Source organism: Haliotis cracherodii, unplaced genomic scaffold (genome assembly GCF_022045235.1).
Source record: "Haliotis cracherodii isolate W230 unplaced genomic scaffold, xgHalCrac1.p SCAF_17, whole genome shotgun sequence".
NCBI classification, from domain to species: domain Eukaryota; kingdom Metazoa; phylum Mollusca; class Gastropoda; order Lepetellida; family Haliotidae; genus Haliotis; species Haliotis cracherodii.
The window spans coordinates 24,457,281-24,472,451 of NW_027266272.1; positions in this window are offsets into that span (position 1 = coordinate 24,457,281).

The following is a 15,171-nucleotide window of genomic DNA, read 5'->3' on the forward strand; positions in this document are numbered from 1 at the left end:
TGATGGTATATGCAGTTTGTCACACTTTCCTGTTTCCTGATGGTATTTGTAGTTTGCCATACATTCCTGTTCCTAATGATATATGCAGTTTGTCATACATTCCTGTTTCCTTATGGTATTTCCGGTTTGTCACACTTTCCTGTTTCCTGATGGTATATGCAGTTTGTCATACATTCCTGTTTCCTAATGGTATACGCAGTTTGTCATACATTCCTGTTTCCATGTGGTATTTGCAGTTTGTCACACTTTCGTGTTTCCTGATGGTGTATGCAGTTTGTCATACATTCCTGTTTCCTTATGGTATTTGCAGTTTGTCACACTTTCCTGTTTCCTGATGGTATTTGTAGTTTGCCATACATTCCTGTTTCCATGTGGTATTTGCAGTTTGTCACACTTTCGTGTTTCCTGATGGTATATGCAGTTTGTCATACATTCCTGTTTCCTTATGGTATTTGCAGTTTGTCACACTTTCCTGTTTCCTGATGGTATTTGTAGTTTGTCATACATTCCTGTTTCCATGTGGTATTTGCAGTTTGTCACACTTTCGTGTTTCCTGATGGTGTATGCAGTTTGTCATACATTCCTGTTTCCTTATGGTATTTGCAGTTTGTCACACTTTCCTGTTTCCTGATGGTATTTGTAGTTTGCCATACATTCCTGTTTCCATGTGGTATTTGCAGTTTGTCACACTTTCGTGTTTCCTGATGGTATATGCAGTTTGTCATACATTCCTGTTTCCTTATGGTATTTGCAGTTTGTCACACTTTCCTGTTTCCTGATGGTATTTGTAGTTTGTCATACATTCCTGTTTCCATGTGGTATTTGCAGTTTGTCACACTTTCGTGTTTCCTGATGGTATATGCAGTTTGTCATACATTCCTGTTTCCTTATGGTATTTGCAGTTTGTCACACTTTCCTGTTTCCTGATGGTATTTGTAGTTTGCCATACATTCCTGTTTCCTAATGGTATTTGCAGTTTGTCATACATTCCTGTTTCCTAAAGGTATTTGCAGTTTGTCATACTTTCCTGTTTCCTGATGGTATTTGTAGTTTGCCATACATTCCTGTTCCTAATGATATATGCAGTTTGTCATACATTCCTGTTTCCTAATGATATATGCAGTTTGTCATACATTCCTGTTTCCTAATGGTATATGCAGTTTGTCATACATTCCTGTTTCCTTGTGGTATTTGCAGTTTGTCACACTTTCCTTTTTCCTGATGGTATATGCAGTTTGTCATACATTCCTGTTTCCTTATGGTATTTGCAGTTTCGAACACTTTCCTGTTTCCTAATGGTATTTGCAGTTTCGAACACTTTCTTGTAGAAACACGGTTATGCCTTCCTCTTTCCTGATGTTATATGCAGTTTCTTATACTTTCCTCTTTCCTAATCTTACATGCAGTTTCTTGTACTTTCCTCTTTCCTAATCTTATATGCAGTTTCTTATACTTTCCCCTTTCTTAATGTTATAGGTAGTTTCTTATACTTTCCTCTTTCCTAATCTTATATGCAGTTTCTCATACTTTCCTCTTTCCTAATCTTATATGCAGTTTCTTATACTTTCCTCTTTCCTAATGTTATAGGCAGTTTCTTATACTTTCCTCTTTCCTAATGTTATAGGCAGTTTCTTATACTTTCCTCTTTCATAATCTTACATGCAGTTTCTTATCTTTCCTCTTTCCTAATGCTATAGGCAGTTTCTTATACTTTCCTCTTTCTTAATGTTATATGCAGTTTCTTATACTTTCCTCTTTCCTGATGTTATAGGCAGTTTCTCATAATTTCCTCTTTCTTAATGTTATATGCAGTTTCTTATACTTTCCCCTTTCCTAATGCTATAGGCAGTTTCTTATACTTTCCTCTTTCCTAATGCTATATGCAGTTTCTTATACTTTCCTTTTCCTAATGGTGTATGCAGGTGGTTTCTCTTTCCAGATTTCTAATGGCATCTGTAGTTTGTTTCATTTTCCTGTTTCCTAATGGAATATGCAGTTTGTCACGCTTTCTTGTTCCCAAATGGTGTTGGTAGTTTCTTACACTTTCCTGTTTCTAATGGCATATGCAGTTTACTATACTTTCCTGTGTCCTCATGACATATGCTTCTATTAGAGCCGTGTTACGGGGCAGTACAAACACAGAATACTGCTTCTATTAGAGCCGTGTTACAGGGCAGTACAAACACAGCAAACTGCTTCTATTAGAGCCGTGTTTCGGGGCAGTACAAACACAGAATACTGCTTCTATTAGAGCCGTGTTTCTGGGCAGTACAAACACAGAATACTGCTTCTATTAGAGCCGTGTTTCGGGGCAGTACAAACACAGAATACTGCTTCTATTAGAGCCGTGTTTCGGGGCAGTACAAACACAGAATACTGCTTCTATTAGAGCCTTGTTTCGGGGCAGTACAAACACAGAATACTGCTTCTATTAGAGCCTTGTTTCGGGGCAGTACAAACACAGAATACTGCTTCTATTAGAGCCGTGTTACGGGGCAGTACAAACACAGAATACTGCTTCTATTAGAGCCGTGTTTCGGGGCAGTACAAACACAGAATACTGCTTCTATTAGAGCCGTGTTACAGGGCAGTACAAACACAGAAAAATGCTTCTATTAGAGCCGTGTTTCGGGGCAGTACAAACACAGAATACTGCTTCTATTAGAGCCTTGTTTCTGGGCAGTACAAACACAGAATACTGCTTCTATTAGAGCCGTGTTTCGGGGCAGTACAAACACAGAATACTGCTTTAAATATGACCGTGTTACTATTAGAGCCGTGTTTCAATGAATCACAGGCGCATGTACCACCGTATACCAGTTACCGCCCCATGATACACACACACTCTTGTCATCATACCGAAGGCTGGCAATATGTTTCAGCGTCGATAACACATATAGCCGGGGCTGTTTACGCGGGGTTAAAACTTAGCCTTTCTGATCATTAATGACGAAGATAAATATGTCAAAACAACATAGGCTGAGCTGGAAAAGACGTCTAAACTGAAACATAAATCTAAACATGGGCATGTATCAATATATGCTCTTTGGGAACAGCTTTATCGCGCCTTCGATGTATTCGAAAAATAGACTCGATAAATATTTGAAAAAAAGTATTTTTTGTCAATAATTCAAAAAAATATACTTTGGCCCTGAACACATTTCTTTTTGTGCCACGGTTCATGTCGTAAAATGTATGATTTGATGTATTCGCATATTTTATAACCTATGTAAGTACGACGTTGTATATGAACTTACTCACTCACCCACTCATTATATTTGGAAAAAATATATCGTTTCTGAAAATGTGTACATGCAATAGAATTTGGCACATAATTAATACTTTTCGTTTCATGCTCTCCTGTATATCTCATTGGAAGTACGCTGTTAATCGTGTTCTATGTCAGAACGACGTTTATTTGCATTCACTCGGCTATTATATTTGAAAATATAAATAGAGTTTATTGTATGAGCAAATGTGTCATACTGGTTTTACGAAACAAGTGTCAGAATTCTTGTATTCCCTTTGATTGTGTAATAACCGTACATTACTGTATTTGATTTTTATTACACAGTATTTTTTTACAACTTTTTGAGCTAATCAGCCGTCTTAAAAAACCACAAATGTCGAATGACGTCAATAATCTTCAGTTATGTCGTCTTTTCTAGCATGACGTCATTCCAACCCTACGTAACAATAACGTCAACAATGCCGTCCAGATGAGGTAAAACAATACACTGTTGCGCGATGAAATGATATTTGCACTAGTTCTCATTCGATTTTTATTAACTAGTTATTTCTAACCTTATGGCAAATAAATACTATTGCGCAATAATTGTTCAAAATATATATATATATATATATATATATATATATATATATATATATATATATGTATATGTATATATATATATATATATATATATATATATATATATATATATATATATATATATATATATATATATACTGGCTCATAATCGGCGGGTCGCCAGGCTCGCTGACTTGGTTCATGCATGTCATCCTACCCCAATTGCGTGGATCGATGCTCATGACGTGTTAATCACTGGATTGTCTGGTCCAGATCTGGTCTCGATTATTTTGCAGACCGCCGTCATATAGCTGTAATGTTGCTGAGTGCGGCGTTAAACAATAAACAAACGAACAAACAAATCATAATCAATTTCGTTTCACGAACGCACACGTATGCAGATACACTGGCCGTTAATTTAAGAACATTGAATTTACATAGCTCTGTTGTGGAAATACACATGTAAACACATTGCGCGTTAATTCGAAAACATTGATTTTACATAGCTCTGTAGTGACGTGAGGCTAAGAGAATTATGATTACATTGTCTGTCTCACCAGTTTCACTGTGTAGGATTTGCCTTAACAAGGACACGCTATCAGTCGTTAGCTCGATAAGTGTAAAGTTCATTTTTCAAATACATTGCGACCAATGTCAACAGATATATTTGCGAACATGTGATAAGTTTACAATCGAATGACTAAGATTTTTTCTAAGCAGTTCGAAAACTAGAACGAGAATGAATGTTGTTTAGCGTATTATTCAAGTTCTATGCAGTACCCTGTAAATAATCGAGTCTGAACAAGACAATCCAATGACTGATATTTTGAGCAACGGTCTGACCATCTGACCATCCGATCCATACGTCCAGTATAACCCGGAATTCCTTTGGTGTGGGTAGGTTGGCTTGGACCAAGGAGGCGCGATGAGGGGCAAAGAGGGGGTGGGGGTTGTGTGTGTGTGTGTGTGGGGGGGGGGGGGGGGGGGGGGGAAGGTGGGGGGGGGGAGAGAGAGAACGGACGTCGTGAGTGAGTTGCACTATTGAGATCCAGGAGATCGAGATATCGATGTATGCTGTAGATCTTATGATCCTTATGGGACTAGTCTTCCTAATTAAAAATAACTGAAGTTGCGAGATATACTGTAAACCTCCATTTGAAACCGGTAATTGAAAATAGATATAGATACAGCACCAATGTTTCATCACAGTACTATGTAAAAGTTAAATCCTCCCAAGAGCATCGCTCAAAAAATTTTCCATAATATTTTTAGGAATAACGGTAAATATGGGGCAAAGTGACATGTGTTCACACAGGCTGTATCATGCTCGTTACAATACATAAACTTCATGCAATACATACGGTAAACAATAAAATTGCGACAACCAAAAAAGTGATTTATGTTGTTGAATTTACACTGCAGTGTCAGCGTAACATTTATACGTTACAGTCCATTCGAACACAGTGTTCTTTTTTTCGTAGGTGTCTCTACCTAGGGTCTAGCCTGGCCGATAAAGACGAATTAATCTCACAGCTACTTCTCAGCTTGACATACTGCCTATGTAATACCGCTTAACTAGACTCTGTGCTAAATATGTTACAATACACAGCTTGACAAGGCATGGGTCTTTTATTTCTTCCTTTACACCTTCATATATTTAATCCTCCTCATAAAATGAGTTCCGTGTGGGTTCATTCAAGATTAATACTACGCTACTGTGCAAAAACAATTTCCCCTAGGTTCACAGAATGCAATACGAAAGTATAACGGTAAGCCTTTGTGTTGAGTAGACTTGGTAAATGACAATGTTCACGGTGCGACGTGATTCTTCATTCAAACCCTAAGCCGAAAATAACTCCAGAGTTATGCCCCTTATTCTTTCTAGGATCCGCAGATCGTGGTACGAATCCAGATTTGCCCGTCATTATGCTCTGTCTTTCATCACCAAATCCAGACCAGAAGGTTTCTTCGCTAGAAATAGATCGAGAAAAGAATACGCTCTTCACGACACAAAAGTGATGCAGCGCAAATACAACCAGGACCCCGTCTACATATGATAAGCAGCGAGTGACACATTACTCACTCTTCCAATAAGGCCCGAGATATACATGTATATCTGTAGATATTCTGGAGTCCGTGTGTACAAAATATCGGATACGCTTGTTGATGACTTTTCATGAATGATGTGTACATTCAAAATTAATTATCGAAAGGCATATTTCTTAAACTGAATATATGAAGGAAAAAAGTGTATTACAAAACCTCACGTAAAACTATTAAGCGTTTGTATTACGAATAAAGCATTTTTTATATAAAACGTAATATATACCACTTAAAAGATGTTAAGGAACATCCGATTCTTTCATATTACTATAGTTAATCTGCCATGACGTATTAACTATGGTAGTATGAAATAGTTTCTTTAACCTCTTTTGAATAGTATGTGAATGTTTTTGCGCACATTATTTTTGTTCGAAAGCCACGAGCAAGGCTGTAAGGAATACATAAACCCACGAATTATTTTTATAGCTGTGTACATAATTCCTCTCAATTACATGTGTTGCATATACAAGTACACACAACTCCTAGATAGAGGGCAGGACAGGGTGAGGTTCTACAAAAAAAATCAAATGTTTTACACTGAACTGTATACGTGTATATTTCTTGAGTTTTACTTTTAACTTTCCTGTCTCGTATAAGCGCTTTAAGCAACCACAGAACATTATTTTGAATGATAATTATCCATTTGTCTTTTCAACACTTGCATGTTTTTAACATATAACTATGCTCTATGTAGAGGTAAGGCAGGAATGAGTCAAAAAGCTGATTTTAGAGTTCTTAACAATATTTTTTATATTTAAAATTGAGGTAGTCTTGGACCCACGTTGACTATAAGCAGATACTGATGAAACAGAGCAAAGAGGTGGAACAAAGTTCTGTTAGAGTCCTTATTGTACCTCTTAAAGTTCGAAACATTTCTCTTTTTTTCCTTAAAAAGCCATACCAGTTTCATCATGTGAAATGACCACTCGAAATCGTCCTGCCCTACACTGAAGCACACAGAACACATGTGGTGTTTCTTTAGGTAAGTGACTTTTTTCGAAATATGCCTTTGTTTATGGGTACCCGGTAGGATGAGATAATATGGCTGTTAAACTTCTAGCGCCTCAGGCAGCTTGGGTTGTATACTCCTCGGGGAGCTGAGAATGAAAATCGAGTGCACACTGATCCAATCATGGGTGTAGTAATAGATCTACTCTACTGTATGTGTAGGGTTACTGTAAAATAAATTCAGGACCACATTTGACTCGTTTTCGGCTTAGTTCTCACAATTTTGAAATTGAACGTGGGCGACATTTTAGTATTCCTCTTGAACTTAGAAATGTAAAGTTTGTAACTTAAACCATATCGAAAATGAATATCACTTTTTGGTAATTTATCCAGCTTTTAGCCATTTAAGCCAAAGTTTCATAAAATCTAAAGTTTTCATCTTTCTAAACCTTTCTGACATCGCAAGACCCTATTATCAACATGAATGCAGCAGAGTCATTGTTTTATGCGAACCCTTTAAGAACATAAATGCTCCAACTTGGATAATATGCAGTTATGTTAAAACTGAATTTGTTGATAAGAAAAGCAAAGAAATTTATTTTATACTGTTTGCACCTAAATTGTATTTCGTTCGTACAAAAAGGCCCGTGGCCAACAAGTACGGAATAAATTGATGACAAAAATAGATCTATCATAGTCCCTTTAATGGAAAGTACACTATACTTATTCATGAATATAATAAGAAGATATTTTAGAAAGAAAAGTGGCTAGTTGTCAGACAGGTTATACCTCGCCATTTCTCACGTAAACAAACACATACGCACAAAGTGTTTCACATCACACAATGCTGCACACGCAGCCATACACGTTGTGCACATAAAACAAACATGCATAAGGTTACGTAAATAAAACTGTAAATATGTTTAACATTCTGACGTCAAACTACACCCAAAACGTAGTACACATACATAACAACGCTGAAAATATACTGAACAACAAAAGTTCCTGTGACATTGAATAATATTTAATTCAAAGTTATGTTTTTTACCAAATCTGAAACAATTTCGGTTTGCAACAGATACAAGACTCCTGTAAGTGTTCAAATGGTGTTTCTGTGGACGTTAAATTGTCTTGCAACATCACGTTGACTCCATCATGCTTCAAGCGTACCAATGGCTCGCAGACGCTCGTTTTCGGACAGGCGTGGAATTTCGTAATGTTGAATAATAGCGTAAATTTGTTGTTTTTTTTCTGAGTGGTTGTTGTCAGCACGATGCTGAACAATGCATATGGAATCCCGTTAACGCACGTGTTTTTATACCCATTCTTGGGTAGTGAAATGCACGGGGCTTGCATAAGAGTCAACTTTTGCATGAAATGCATGCTTTTCTGTATCAGTTGCGTTTTTGTGAGTTGATTCCATACATGTACTACAATATTGAAAACCAAACTTTACTTGTTTGAAAAACACTAAAATATTGGTGTCACAGGAACTTTTGTTGTTGCGTATATATACAAAGACATACCGAACACGCAATTACTATGAACAACACCACATACATGAAAAGCTTTTAAATCTTCAAATATACAATCACTTCAACTGATTTAATGACACTGCAACTGTTTTCTGAAGAAAACAAGCTAAAGGTATCTTCCCCTTCTTTAAATACAGGGGCGGTCAGGTAGCCTAGTGGTTAAAGCGTTCGCTCGTCACGCCGAAGTCCCGGGTTCGATTCCCGACATGGGGACAATGTGTCCCCCGCCGTGATATTGCTGGAATATTGCTAAAAGCGGCGCAAAACCGTACTCACTCACTCACTTTAAATACAGATTAATTCCATAACATAGTGCATACCCGGGTTGTCATTTATGCTAAAGCAATGCTCTGTGCAATGGCTTGGCTTCTCACTCTCAGACAAGATATTTCTAATCACAGAAAATCAACATATTTCTAAACCCTATTGATCCGCGTTCTTATTGTTTACAAATATGTGTTTACCTACTCTTATATAGGGTATATAGTTACACCTGCGTAGAGTGTGTCGGCGCCCTTTGATCTTCAGTTTACAGGTACGACGGGCCTGTTGATCGATCACTAACAAAACTGTTGATCAAATATCGATTAGATGGCAAATAATCGCCTTTTGCACGTTATGATCGACAAACACCATCGCTATTTGCATGAGCGCTTTTCTTTAAAGCTTCCCGGGGGGTCTCGGTGATATGTTTAAGGTCAAAATGGGACTTCAGTTGTTCAGATATCAAAGGATTGATGGCATTTGCTTTAGAAGAAATCGAAAAGCTAAAGACGTGGGGATACTGTGTCTGAGTGGACTGTAGAAGGCCTAAAAATGCAAGGGAAACACACAGAATTCGTGAGTTGAAACAATGTTATATGTGAGTGAGTATGGTTTTACGCCGCTCTTAGCAATATTCCAGCACTATCACAGCGGGGGACACCAGAAATGGGCTTGGATCGATGCTCGTGATGTCAATCACTGGATTGTCTGGTCCAGACTCGATTATTTACAGACCGCCGTCATATAGCTGGAATATTACTGATAGCGGCGTTAAACAACAAACCAACCAACCAACCTCTCCCGACGGAACCGCAGATAAATTATCATGGACGTGAGTAGTCGATACAGCCAGCTTTGCTATAGTGCAAAACAAAACCCGACAAGGAAAAAATCAGCTTGGTAAAATAACAATGTTTAGCGGGACAATGTCTCTATCATTGCAATCATAATACCCCACAATCATCGGTGACACGACCGCCAGCCGTATCGACTCGGCATTATGTGCTTGACGCAATCAGTGACGTGAGGTGAATGATGAACGACCTCACGAGGAAAGCTATATCTAAAGGCCAAAGGTTACGGATCCTGAATGTCTGGTGACGTCACCAGCTTAATTTCAGACATAGATATCCCTGCGCTGGGGTTTGTGATATGTGTTTACGATACAGTGAAACCTCGTTAGCCTGGACAACTGCTTTCTGGACACCCCGCTGGACGATTACTGGTTGGAACGGACATTTGTAAGGAAGGAATACTACAACTAGTCTGTCTCACAGTCCCTGAAAGATATACTTTTCCCTTTCTCCCAGTCCCCTGTAATGCAATAGCCCGAATTGAAGCAAGTCTAGATTTTCCTCAGGTTCAGGTTCGGAATCTCCCATCTCACTGGAGCCCCTTTTCAATTTAAATTGAGTTATATGTTTTTATCAAAATTGTACAATTTCAGAGAATAAGCAGTTCGTCTATATTAAAATGTGCGTTCGATTATAAACATTTGAGTGACCTGAATTAATCGAGAATAGCATATTTCTGGCAACCAAATTAACCAGGGTTAGGGTACTCGAAATAAAGGTGAGGTGAGGTGAAATGTGGTTTAACGTCGCGTCCAAGATTATTGCACTTATATAGCGACGTGCGACTTATATAGCGACGTGCATGTACGTGTGTGTGCTTGTGTGACCTTCCACTCTCCGGTCGGACGCTCTACCACTAGGCCATTCATCATCACAGTTGCATTATTGATTCTAAGTATATAAATCAAAAATCGAAAGTTCAATTTCCTGGACGCACGTCAGAATACATGATATACTATCATTACCTAGCTAATTATATTCATTATAACATTTTATTCATGATTGAATTTATGAATGAATTTAATCTTAACGATGACGTCACTTGGAGGCTGCTATCCATTACCGTTACCCAGGGGTTCAGAAGGTATCGGCAACCTAGGTCAAGAGAATATGACGCAAATCAGTTATGAGCAAGCATTGGTCATCGCAGGTTTCTTGATTTAAACGACGAACTTATTAATATAGATTATATAAGTCCGTTGTTAAACCTTGCCAATGGTCAACTCGGGCTCAGCTGGGTTGTCCAGTGCTTGTACTGGTCCAGACTGATGTTGATTTATAGTGCCAGCCCACTGAGATACCATGCCGCAGTTTAACATGAATACCCCACTCAGACACGGTATACTGACTCCGAGCCGACCAGTCTTTGTTTCAGCTCCTTAATGTCCGGCGCTAGTCAGGGTAACAACAAGTACCATATTTTAACGTCTTTTGGTATGACACGGCCGGGGATCGAACCCCGGAACATCCGCACTGATTCTAGACTAGGTCAAACAAACACTGAGAATATTTAGCTATCTGTAATACACGTTATCTCTACAGCACTCCTATGAGTGTAGCGAGCTTGATAAAGAGCTATGTACGGATTTTGACAGCTATACATGATGAAATAACAACAATTGTATAATAATTATCAAAGTGAGTTGGGTTTAACGCAGCTTTGAACAATATTCCAGTTATTCGAGGCGTGTCAGCTTAATGTGGGAGAAAATCCCGAAGCAGGTTTTAGACGTTTACCACTTTGGTAAAACCCACGAGCACGGGTATGGCGCTGACAAACTTCAAAAATAATCGCGGCGAACCGGGATTCGTATCCTCAATGATAAGTGTCAGTATAGTGACTACGAGAATTCCAGTCCTTGTTCTAGCGCCTTAATGCCGAGCGCCAGGCAGGGGAGCAACGTCTTTAACGTCTTTTGATATGACGCGGCCGGGAATCGAACCCCGGACCTTCCGCTCTCCACGCGCAAGCTCTACCACTAGACCACGGAGGCGGTGAAATCGAACGCAAGCACTCCTGGTTTTATAGCGCTGAGATTTCCTGCCGTAGTTTAACATGTTTACCCCATTCAGGCCAAGTATACAATATACTGACTCCAAGCCGATCTGTCCTTGTTTCATCCCTTTAATGCTGAGCGTCAAGGTATCATCTTTTAACGCATTTTGATATAACGTGACCGGGCAGATGCTCCACCCACTAGACCTGTAGGAGGCAGCTGGTTTAGTCAGTTTGCTTAGGTGAAAGATCGTGATGAGGTTAGAAAGCATGAAACTTGGCATGGTTGCTGGATCATTTGTAAACATAATCAGTGGTAATGCCCGGCCTCAATAACCTCCCTCTCTCAAAATCCAAGATGGCGTCCAAAATGGCTGCCAATTATACAAATGTCCATTCCAAACCTACACAAGCGCTGAAATAATTAATTTGATGGTAAACGGAGGTGTTTCTGAATTAATGGTTATATAAACGAACACTTACGAGATGAATGAATGATAATTTATGTCAAAATTTGAGTTTTATCAACTAGAGTTTCCTTATAAAGGGGCAGTTGTTCAGTATGCGGCACACGAATGTGCACATATGATTTAACTCAATTTCCATTGCAGTTGCGTTGATCATGTTGGTCACAGATGCTGTTCCCAAATAACAGGGGCTCAGCTCTGCACCCAGACTTGATGAGTTCTGGTTGATTGTAGTGGGAGTTGATTTGGTCGCCGTAAAGGTGATGCTTGTGGATGTGGGAGTGGTCGTGGTAGCGATGGTGTTTGTAATAGTTGTCGCGTGGCATGGTAGTGGTGGTTGTTGTTAATATGATTGTGGGAGTGGTCGTGATGGCGCTGGATAAATAGTTACCGAAACTAATGACAGCAACAGTAGTATGTCACTGAAGGACATGAAAAGCCAGTCTGCAACCCTCTGTGGGATTGAATCCCCTGCCCTGGTCGCTCGGGATTAATTGACTAAAACAAGGACTCGTCGGCTCGTTTGCAGACTAAAATAATGATTCCCCATATAAGTTGACTTCAGTCCAAACGTTTATAAAATCGTTCTTTTGACTTTCAAACTTTACACTCTTTACATATTAGAGAGAAAAAACTTAAACACTCACGATAACATTTTTTTAGTATGTACCAAACGCTGAAACCTAGTACTTCTTCAAGGATGAAGTGAACCTCACTCAAACCTCTTATGGGAGTTTTCTTAGGAATAAAACTATAACTGGTAAATATAAGGTTAGCAGATGGAAAAAAAACAATTGCTACTTCATATGCAAACAAAAGAGGTAGGATTTCATAACACATTATAATAGAAGGTATGTAGCAGCCATAATGAGACTCGAACCACGGACTTTTGATCCGAGGTCCGAGGCCTTGCCTCGGGGAATTGGCTGACAAGGCTAGGATGTCATCTGTGGTACGCCCTGCTACAATAAAAGCGACAAAACCCTTTCGATAGCACAAGTTATCTCTGCTATAAGCAGTCGCTTTGCGATTCCGACTGTATCGTGAGTATGTGTTTATGATTCACTATGAAGTAGTGTTGGTAGCAGATGTTCGTGAAAAGGTGAGCAAACACATGCAAAGGCAAGTCAATTGTTCACCTAAAAAAACACGGGAACACATTGTGCGAGTCAAATTAGGAAATGTCATGTTATTTAGGTCACTTATGCGTCAAATTTGAAAAAGTCCTCCACATGTCTACCATAAAATCTTTGGAAAACTCCACTGAGTCAATTACTGTTTGGGCACCCAACACGAGAGATGCGTGTAAGTTGGTTAGATAAAGAACGACCTTTTCCTTTCATATCTTCGAAGCCCTGATTACATTGATATGACATTGTAAACCTCAACACGCAACCCCATTAGAATCAGGTTCATACCTAAAGACGTTAAAAGATGGTACTTGTTGTTACCCTGTCTGGCGCATTAAGGGGCTAAAACAAGCACTGGTCGTCTCGGAGTCAGTATACTGTGTCTGAGTGGGGTATTCATGTTAAACTGCGGCATGGTATCTCAGTGAGCTAGCACTATAAATCGGCATCAGTCCGGAATAATACACACACACACACACACGCACGCACGCACGCACGCACGCACACACACACACACGTCGCTATATAAGTCGAATAATCTTGGAAGCGATGTTAAACCCAATTTCACCTCACCTCTCCTTTAAATAAGACAATATGTTCCCTGCTCTCTATTGAGTTGAGAGGCGACAAAATTGATCGGGTGGTCAGACTCAGTGACTTGGTTCATTGCGTGTCTTTAAGCCTCGCGGGCGACGATGCTCATGATATCAGTCACTCGTTTTTTCAGATCCAAACTCGATCATGTACAGGTCATCGTGAGTGAGTATGGGTTTACGCTGCTTTCGGCAATATTCCAGCAATATCACGGCGGGGTACAACAGAAATGGGCTTCACATATTTTACCCATGTCGGGAATCGAACCCGGGTCACTATGCTCATAATATAAGTCACTTGTTTTTCATGTCTAAACTCGATCATGTACAGGTCATCGAGATGTCGCTGGAGGTTTTCCTCACTGCGACGTAAAACAACAAACAAACAGATGTAAATATATAATAAATTAATCGTTCTTGGAAATTTTCGTCTTAGTTCTGGACACACCCTAAATATTTTGTTGGAATTAAATGAAAATTACTCCCTTAAAAAATAGACAAAAAATAGATTTCAACATTTAATTTAATTTGATTTTAAAATTGATGTATCTGATGAAAAACCCAAATGTTTATAAATAAATTTAAAATAATGTCATTACCTTGTTTTCTTATTTTTGTTGTTCATTGCAATATACTTGATGTCTTTGCGTATTTCTTAGATTAAAAAACCCGGCCATTTTGGCAAAAAAGTAATTAATTAACTAATTACAGTAACACAAGTATATATACTTCATAACACAAATACCACCTCAATTGTATAAAACATCTATTCCAAAGAGATATTAATCTGTTAGCTTTGCCTAATCAATATAATTCTTATATTGGATGAATCCACGTACAAAGTCTCTAGAAACCGGTATTGCATTAAGATCGCACTGAGAATAAGAAAATATTTGAATAATTCTTCACATTGATAATAGGTTTTTCGTGTAGGGTTATTGACGATGGTAATGCACTGAGATTGATTATATCAACAATTCGTCAAAGGTTAACACTTTTTGAATAGTCTCGACATCACTGCTCTCTGAATGCTGCAAAGTCAATAACGTCGGTGCTACACACAAGACGTTAATAGGCCTCGGGAGTGTTGAAACCTGACTCCTTGCCTATTAACACATAATCACTGCTGAATATTGAACGGCGCCAAATCGAAAGAATGTATAAATATATTCATTGATTATGGAAAGTAAGCATTGTGGATATGTATATTTTGTTGTTTATAATGTTTACTATACAAACATGTATCATGAGTCATTTAATCCGCCGGAAAGTTTAGAAAAATATTTTTTTATTGAGATTGGTCGGTAAACCATTTAAACACAGGGCGTAGTTTGCATATGTACGCGTTTTAATGGACTAGATGTTCCCTTTTAAAACAGTTGGTGGTTTCGCAAATATTTATATTTATGTAAATTGAGGAGCAAAAGAAACTTGATTCTCAGTTGACTTTATCATGTGTTTGATGTTCAA